The sequence below is a fragment of the Macaca nemestrina genome, chromosome 7, assembly GCF_043159975.1.
Source record: "Macaca nemestrina isolate mMacNem1 chromosome 7, mMacNem.hap1, whole genome shotgun sequence".
NCBI lineage: Eukaryota > Metazoa > Chordata > Mammalia > Primates > Cercopithecidae > Macaca > Macaca nemestrina.
Genome location: NC_092131.1, coordinates 18,896,896 through 18,905,497, shown reverse-complemented (window position 1 = coordinate 18,905,497; position 8,602 = coordinate 18,896,896). Strand labels below are relative to the sequence as shown.

Genomic DNA, 8,602 nt, shown 5'->3' with positions numbered 1-8,602 from the left:
CTGACCTCAGGTGACCCACCTGCCTTGGCATCCCAAAGTGCTGGGATTACAGGCATGAGCCATCACACCCAGCCTACAGATAGACTTTTGATAAGAATCATATGGCAGGGAATTCAAGGATACATGTGGATGGCTACAGGAGAACATGTATTATAGTATGGATTAAGTGAGGAGTCATATGCTGTAATGTTCAGCCGACTCTTGAGGAGGGTTGATGTCTTTTTGTAAAAATGGAACCATTTTACCCCTCCATACCTCGCTTTAGGTGAGTGCCCCTGGATATGGCTAAGATTTCTTCTAGAAAACATCTCTGGTCCAATACTACACTGGACAAATGTATGGTTAAAGCCTTAGTTTTCTACCATGGGAAAGAGCTGTGGCCATTTTAGTTTAAGAATGTTCAAATTAGGTGTGAAGGGTGCAGTACCTAAGCTGCAGCGGGGTAGAGGCGGGCCGGCACCCCCTTCTGACCTCTGGTGCCGCAGGCCTCAAGATCAGACATGGCCCAGAACTTGAAGGACTTGGCAGGACGGCTGCCCACCGGGCCCCGGGGCATGGGCATGGCGCTGAAGCTGTTGCTGGGGGCTGGCGCCGTGGCGTACGGTGTCCGCGAATCCGTGTTCACTGTGGAAGGCGGGCACAGAGCCATCTTCTTCAATCGGATCGGTGGAGTGCAGCAGGACGCTATCCTGGCCGAGGGCCTTCATTTCAGGATCCCCCGGTTCCAGTACCCCATTATCTATGACATTCGGGCCAGACCTCGAAAAATCTCCTCCCCTACAGGCTCCAAAGACCTACAGATGGTGAACATCTTCCTGCGAGTGCTGTCTCGACCCAATGCTCAGGAGCTTCCTAGCATGTACCAGCGCCTAGGGCTGGACTACGAGGAATGAGTGTTGCCGTCCATTGTCAACGAGGTGCTCAAGAGTGTGGTGGCCAAGTTCAATGCCTCACAGCTGATCACCCAGCGGGCCCAGGTATCCCTGTTGATCCGCCGGGAGCTGACAGAGAGGGCCAAGGACTTCAGCCTCATCCTGGATGACGTGGCCATCACAGAGCTGAGCTTTAGCCGAGAGTACACAGCTGCTGTAGAAGCCAAACAAGTGGCCCAGCAGGAGGCCCAGCGGGCCCAATTCTTGGTAGAAAAAGTGAAGCAGGAACAGCGGCAGAAGATTGTGCAGGCCGAGGGTGAGGCCGAGGCTGCCAAGACGCGTGGAGAAGCACTGAGCAAGAACCCTGGCTACATCAAACTTCGCAAGATCCGAGCAGCCCAGAATATCTCCAAGACGATCGCCACATCACAGAATCGCATTTATCTCACGGCTGACAACCTCGTGCTGAACCTACAGGATGAAAGTTTCAGCAGAAGAAGTGACAGCCTCATCAAGGGTAAGAAATGAGCCTAGTCACCAAGAACTCCACCCCCAGAGGAAGTGGATCTGCTTCTCCAGTTTTTGAGGAGCCAGCCAGGGGTCCAGCACAGCCCTACCCAGCCCCAGTATCATGTGATGGTCCCCCACACCGATCCCCTGAACCCCTCTTGGATTAAGGAAGACTGAAGACCAGCCCCTTTTCTGGGGAATTACTTTTCTCCTCCCTGTGTTAACTGGGGCTGTTGGGACATTGTGTGATTTCTCAGTGATTTCCTACAGTGTTGTTCCCTCCCTCAAGGCTGGGAGGAGACAACCACCAACCCAGGAACTCTCAATAAATTTTTATTACTTAACCTGAAAAAAAAAAAAAAAAAAAAAAGAATGTTCAAATAAGCACTATCTGAGCCATAAAAACAAAGCACCCACTGAATGTCTAATATTAAGCAGTTAAATCCTGCAAGATAAACTAATCGCAAAATTCGTGAATGTGCAAATAAATGAATTGGCTTTCTGTTTGATGTGTAGAACCATAAACCAATTAAAGATCGGAGGGCATTTTCTCAAAATAAGAAGTTTTATTTAATGACATAAAGTGGTCACTTTATGTCATTATTTCCCACTTCTTTGTCCATGGGACAAATAATTAGCTAAGCATGGTAGTGCTCTCCTGTCATCTTAGCTGCTCGAGAAGCTGAGGTGAGCGGATCGTTCGAGCCAAGGAGTTTGAGACTGCAGTGAGCTATGATTGTGCCACTGTACTGTAGCCTGGGTGAAAGAGCAAGAACAATGTCTGTCTCTGAAAGAAAGAAGGAAGGAAGGAAGAAAGGAAGAAAGGCAGAAAGAAAGAAAGAGAAAGAGAAAGAAAGGGAAAGAAAGAAAGAAAGCTCTGTCTGTAGGAGAAAGACCTCTGTTTATTATTGTGTTTCTTCTAGATGGGAGGACACCAAGCAGAGATTTTGTCTTACTCAACTTTGTCACTCCAAGATTGCTGAATTGATAATTAAGGTCCTGCATTATCCAGTTAATTAGCTTTACTCTTGACTTTGACTAGAGCTTGCTTAGTGTGTAACATGAGTTGGATATGCTGTCATCCCTCATTCCAAACTTCTATATACTGATAACAAGATTTTATTGTCATAAACTGAGTGAGTGGAATAGACAATTAACCCTTTATAATAAAATACAGATATTTATTGAGAACTATGGTAAACTTTTTATGTGAATTATCTCATCTCCTTCTCCCAACAACTCTGTGACACAGGTATGTACTATAGACCCATCATACAGATCTCAAAGTGTTTTCCAACACTAACATTTCATGAAGTATTCTCAACTCTAACCATATGTGTGCTAACAAGAAATGGTCACATCACAAATCACAAAAAGCAGGGGGGAAATCCAAGTGATAATTCCATTTGGTCTAGCAATGCATTAGAGTCTGTGACTTCCTTCGGTCGGTGATGAATGTATGATGAACGACTTCCCAGTTTCCACTATCTCCTTCCCTGTCCCACTTGAAGATTCAAGTGGATCCGAGGAAGCTCACTCCACCTCTGATGAGTTGAGGGACTCGTGTCATGGTTCACCTGAAAGATGATCATGGCTTGGACTAGGGTGATGTGTATGGAGATGGACTCAAGAAACAGTTTTGAGATTTGGAAATGGAAGATGAGGGAGAGAGTTGAATGGAGAAAGACTCCCAGGCTTCTGGCCTCTACAGCCTTGAGGATAACAAGTATTTGCTGAGAGAGAAGGCTACTAGGGAGGAGTAGTATAGAATCAAGAGTTCAATTTTGAATAGATGAATCTTGAGCTTCAGGTGGAAAGGTCAAGAAAGTTGAATGTGGAAGTCTAGAATGTGGAGGACCAGCTCTGGGTTGAAGACCTAAGTTTGAGAACCAACAGCATACTGGATGTAATTAAAGCTTTAATTGTTTATTTTTTATGTGTAGTGACAGAGTTTCTGTATGTTGCCCAGGCTGATCTTGAACTCCTGGCCTTAAGCAATCCTCCTGCCTCAGCCTCTCAAGTGCTGGGATTACAGGTGTGAGCCACTGTGCCCCGCCAGAAAGGATTTTCTTAATTAAATTGGATATTGATCATAAGGTCAATAAATAAGCAAACACAATTTACATTACTCTGATTGCCATTGGTCACTACAGGCTTGTCACTAGGGATTAGACCGTGATGAGCAGGATGACAGTTACTGGGAACAAAGCACCAGGCCCCACAGTGGCGTGAGCGATGCTTTCTTTGTATGCTTGTTCATGCTGTGTCCTTTAGTTTACTTGCATTATGAATTGTGATGCCAGCAAAGTTTGCAAGGTCAAGGCCAAAGATGATTGAGGTTGGGAAGGCTCGGGGGGTGTGTGGCCTGTGAGGCAATGAGTTGTTTGTCTTTCTTGATAAAGTAATTTGATCTTTTTAGCTTGCAATTAAATACTCTGATAGCTACAAAGCACCTTTATTATTGAAATTCCTGCAGGAAAACTAACTTTGTTATTGTGAGCCTCGAATGCCCTAACCTCAACCCCTTTTATCTCTCACTGAATCAATTGGTTTGAAATTCCATTCTGATAAGATAAATTTTCTTAGGAACCCAATTATCTCTTTAGAGCATATCAGTGTATACACAATCCAGGAGCTGCTACAGCAGAGGAATGCATAAAATGGAATGGTAACCCAAAATAATTCTGCCTGGAGTATGTGGGTGGATAGAGGGAGTGTTAGGGGAGGCTACGGAAAAGAGGTAAAATTTAAATAGAAGAATTAGGAATAAGGACCTATTCCCCAAGCAAATGGAATGGGAAAGACTGTTCCTGGCAAAGGTGATGGCTTGAATGTACAAACTCTGGAGAAGCGTAGTGCATGTCATATACAGGAGATAATGACTGGTACAGCTAGTTAACATTTGCAGGACAAATATAACCGAATGTGTAGCAGGTGCTGCGCCAGGCAATGGCTGTTGGCTGCTGGCTGCTAAGCACAGAGATGACTTGGAAAAAGAGGCTGGAGCCAGGAGACAGGCTGGAAGGCCTCGTGTATCATTGCCTTAGTGTTTGCGTTTATTTCTGAAGACAGCGTGGCATTCACTGTGGTTTTTAAACACAGGAATGAAGTGATGACACCTAAATGTGAAAAAAGAATGCAGACAGAATCCTAGAGGGTGAATTAAAGAGAGGAGTGACCAGAAGCATATTCTGCAGTCCAGGCTGGAGCAGCTGGGGGTAGGGGGATGTCATGATGTATGATTTGAAGGCACCCCATTGGCATATCTGGCCCTATTTCCTGCACCCACATATCCCTTTCTCCAGCTTCTCAACTCTTCTTTTCACCACCTGCTCTAATTTGCAAAGAATTAACAACAACAACAACAACAACAAAACCCTAAAGAGCTAAATTGGACTCTCTCTCCCAGAGCTGAGATTACTTCAGCAGGGATAATGGCTCCTTTTAGTTTGCAGGGTCTCATCTTCTCTTAAAAATAGAAAACATTAAAATCCTGAGGATAAACCCAAAAAGCATTCCTATTCCTGCTCTGTGAGGTGATACAATTAAAGGGCCCTGGCATCTAGAAATTGCCTGAGTGACATTCTTCTGTTGATGCTTTTTTTTTTTTTTTTTTTTTTAGTTGAACCAACAGTCAAAGACACAGCCATGTGCTCTTTTACCGAATGGATGGGGTCATTATGGTTAAATAGGTTTATTCTGTTTTGCGTAGCAGACCTGCTTCTAATGACTTCTCTTACTATTTCAGGTTAGGTGGTGGTGGGGACGATGAGAAAGGAGAAGAGGGAATGCCTATTTTAGCTGTGGCTCCAAAAATTCACTTGGTTTCCAATGAAGATGTCTCTTCGATTAGATTCATTCCCTCGGGACACGCCTGGAACAGCAGCATTTTCTCTGCACTCCCTGGAATGCTCTCTGTCCTAGAATTGCAACCCACTTTGTACTGCTGCCCACTCTGCTGGCTTCCCCTTGCCAGAGACACCCCAGGATCACCACTCAGCAGCCCCGGCTGTGGGCTCTAAGTGGGCCTTTAGGCTTACGTTGGTTGGGTGAGCCAACTAATCCAGCCTGGACATAATGAAACTTTGCTTCCAATGACTCATCTAAAAATCTCTTCTAAGCCTTCTTAGCCTTGGGCCCAGTGATATTAACTACAGGATAGGCGTGGGAGTGGGGACGGCAGAGGCTCTGGGCCATGTAGCTTCAGTGCTTATGTAAATTAGAAAGATAACTCTAGCACCTTCAATGCTGGGAAGACAGAAGGGGCTGGTGGATGGCGGCCCTCCTTCCTTGGTGTCCTCATGAGAACTATTACCTTATGCTAGAGAAGACAAGGCACATGTCAGCATGCATCACGTCTCCTTTTCTATCCTTTCTGAAGTTGCAGATAAAATCGTAAGTTGTCATGGTCTGTTATTTCAGGAAGGTGTTGTTTTAAAAAATAAATTGTCATTGACTTCACTTTCCAAAACTCTTCCGAGACATTATTATTATTACTTTATTTAAGCTCAAAGGCAAATTTTCGCTCTTAGAGACAGATATTTTTTGAGTCGGAAGTAGCGCATTTGGGATTGTAATAGCAATCTGTTGTTCTTCCCTACCTGGCATCCCTTCTCCTTCCCTTCAGGTAGATAATTAACTCCTAACTTTCCTTTGGAAAACCATGCCATCCCTCACATTCACTCTTACTACTTAAGGCAATTTTCAGGGTTTCCTTGCTAATAAAATCTCCATTCTGCTTTAGGGAACGATGGGCAAAATGCTAGCTTCATCAATCTCCCTTCCAGCGAGCAGCGGGCTTGTAACAATGAGATCTAAGTGGAAGTCCCTGAGCCCTCCTGGGAAGGCCTTTGTATTTCATGATAAGAGGGACAGATAGGCTGGCATGGTGGCTCATGCCTGTAATCCCAGTGCTTTCAGAGGCCAAAGAGAGAGGATTGCCTGAGCCCAGGAGTTCAAAACCAGCCTGGGCAACATAGTGAGAACCTGTCTCTATAAAAAGTTTTTAATTAGCTGGGCATGGTGGTGTGCACCTCTAGTCCCAGCTACTCAGGAGGATGAGGCAGGAGGATCGCTTGAGCCCAGGACTTTTGAGGCTGCAGTGAGCTATGATCATGCCACTGCACTCCAGCCTGGGCGATGGAGCAAGACCCTGTCTCTGAACAAATACAGAAAAAAAAAGAGAGAGAAGCAGAGGTGCTACAGCAGGCTCTTCCATATTCTTCCCCCTCAAATGCAGATACAATGACTGCAGCTGCAGCATTTCATCTATTGGAAAAGGCCAATCGAATCACAGTTCATTGGCCCTTGATGTCATTGAGTCACTAATTTAATGCTGGTGACTGCTTACCTCTAGATATATTATTATGTGGGAATAAGATACATGCTTATTTAAACCACTGCTGGCCAGATATTATTCTGTTACTTGTGGCTGAGTGCATTTCTAACTGATATACATGAATTTACACTAACAGAAAATCAGCTGCAGAAGAACGAAATTCCCACAAGTACAATTCATCCCAAAGACCATCTCTCCTGTCTATGGAGGGCATCAAGGAGAACAAAACCTAAGAAAACTGGATTGACTAGTCCAGGAACTCATCCTATAGACAAAGCCAGGGAGATTTGCTATCCCTCTCCAAAAGGATATATGCCATGGACTATATCATGTTGTTTCTCTTTTTCAAATGAATGTTTTCAGAGCAACTATCCTGTTTTTATCTCCACTTATATATATTGGGTAAGCTGGTAGATAGTTAAATATCATTTGCTCAATGACTGCAGATCATGAAGAGCCACACTCCATCTGATGGAGAAGAATACACATCATGAAGGAAGCCTGGATTTGCAGTGGATACAGTAACTAGACAAGACTTTGCGTTGTGTCCCTTTGGAGACTGAGGTTACTGAGTTTAGTGCTGCACGTGGATCAGTTGCATGATGTTTGACTGGGTAGTTTTGAAGGTAGGTTTACGAGAGGAAATGTGCATGAGAGAAGAGCACTCAAGGGGTGGACTGTAGCAGACATCAATTTTCATGTTCTCAGCTTCCATTGCCTCTTCCTCTGATAGCGATACCCAGATCTTTCTTTACAAAACTATCTCTTCACTCTCAGCCAATGTGTTTTGGTGGGGCTGGCCATACCCTAACTCCAGAGATGGGTACGTATTATTCCACACAAATCAGAATATTTACTCTTCTGGTCACTGTGACTGCTTCAGGGATGAGCTTGTGTCCCATCAAGGCCTAATGAGAGTCATCATAGGGGGTTTTGCTGTCATTATTGGGAAAGAAGCTAGTTATTTCTATTGCCAAGCTGGTAGAATAAAGATGTGGGGTTATGGATAGGCATCATTGACAGTGATTGGCAAAACTTTCTTCTAAAGTTAACACAGAAGAAAAAGAGCAAGAGGTGTAATTACTATTGGTAATTTGCGCTTCTGGATCCAAATGACCTTGACTCTAACCTTGAACTTTTCAATTACATAATGCAATAATTCTCTCTCTCTCTCTCTCTCTCTCTCTCTCTCTCTCTCTGTCTCTGTCTCTCTCTGTCTCTCTCTCTCTCGGCAGGGTCTTACTGTCGCCCAGGCCGGAGTGCAGTGATGCTGTGCTGTCTCGACTCACTGCAACCTCTGCCTCCTGGCTCAAGCAATCCTCCCACCTCAGCTTCCCAAGTAGCCAGAACAACAGGTGCATGTCATCAGGCCTGGCTTATTTTTGTATTTTCTGTAGAGACAGGTTCTCACCATGTTGCCCAGGCTTATCTTGAATTTCTGGGGTCAAGCGATCCACCTGTCTCAGCCTCCCAAAATGCACTGGGATTACAGGCATGCAGCACAGCACCTGGCCAAATTCTATTTTTCATTTAAGATAATTCGAGAAGCATTTTTGTTACTTGAAGCAGAAAGAACCCTAATTAGAGAATTATCTAGTTTCTTGATCTTAATTTATAGATGGAAAATATAAAACCACAGAGGGTAAGTGACTTGCCTGAAGTCACATAGCTATTTAATGGCAGAGTCAGGAATATAATCCATGTCTCCTGACCCCTGGGCTGTGAAGCTCTTTTTCTGCCACCAGTTAGCAAAAGGACCAGAACTATGGGTGTTCACAGGAATGTGATTTCCAATTGAGATGAGCAGGAGATGTTAAAGAGGAAATAGCATGGAAACTAGGAAGGACCTTGAGATTTTAGACCTGGAAAGGTGAAGGATGCT

The 8,602-nt window shown here is 44.4% G+C and overlaps 1 pseudogene; it reads left to right on the top strand.

Moving 5' to 3' along the window:
• The first annotated feature begins 490 nt into the window (after positions 1-490).
• Positions 491-1,726, top strand: LOC105467669 (prohibitin-2 pseudogene; annotated as a pseudogene).
• The last annotated feature ends 6,876 nt before the right edge of the window (positions 1,727-8,602 follow it).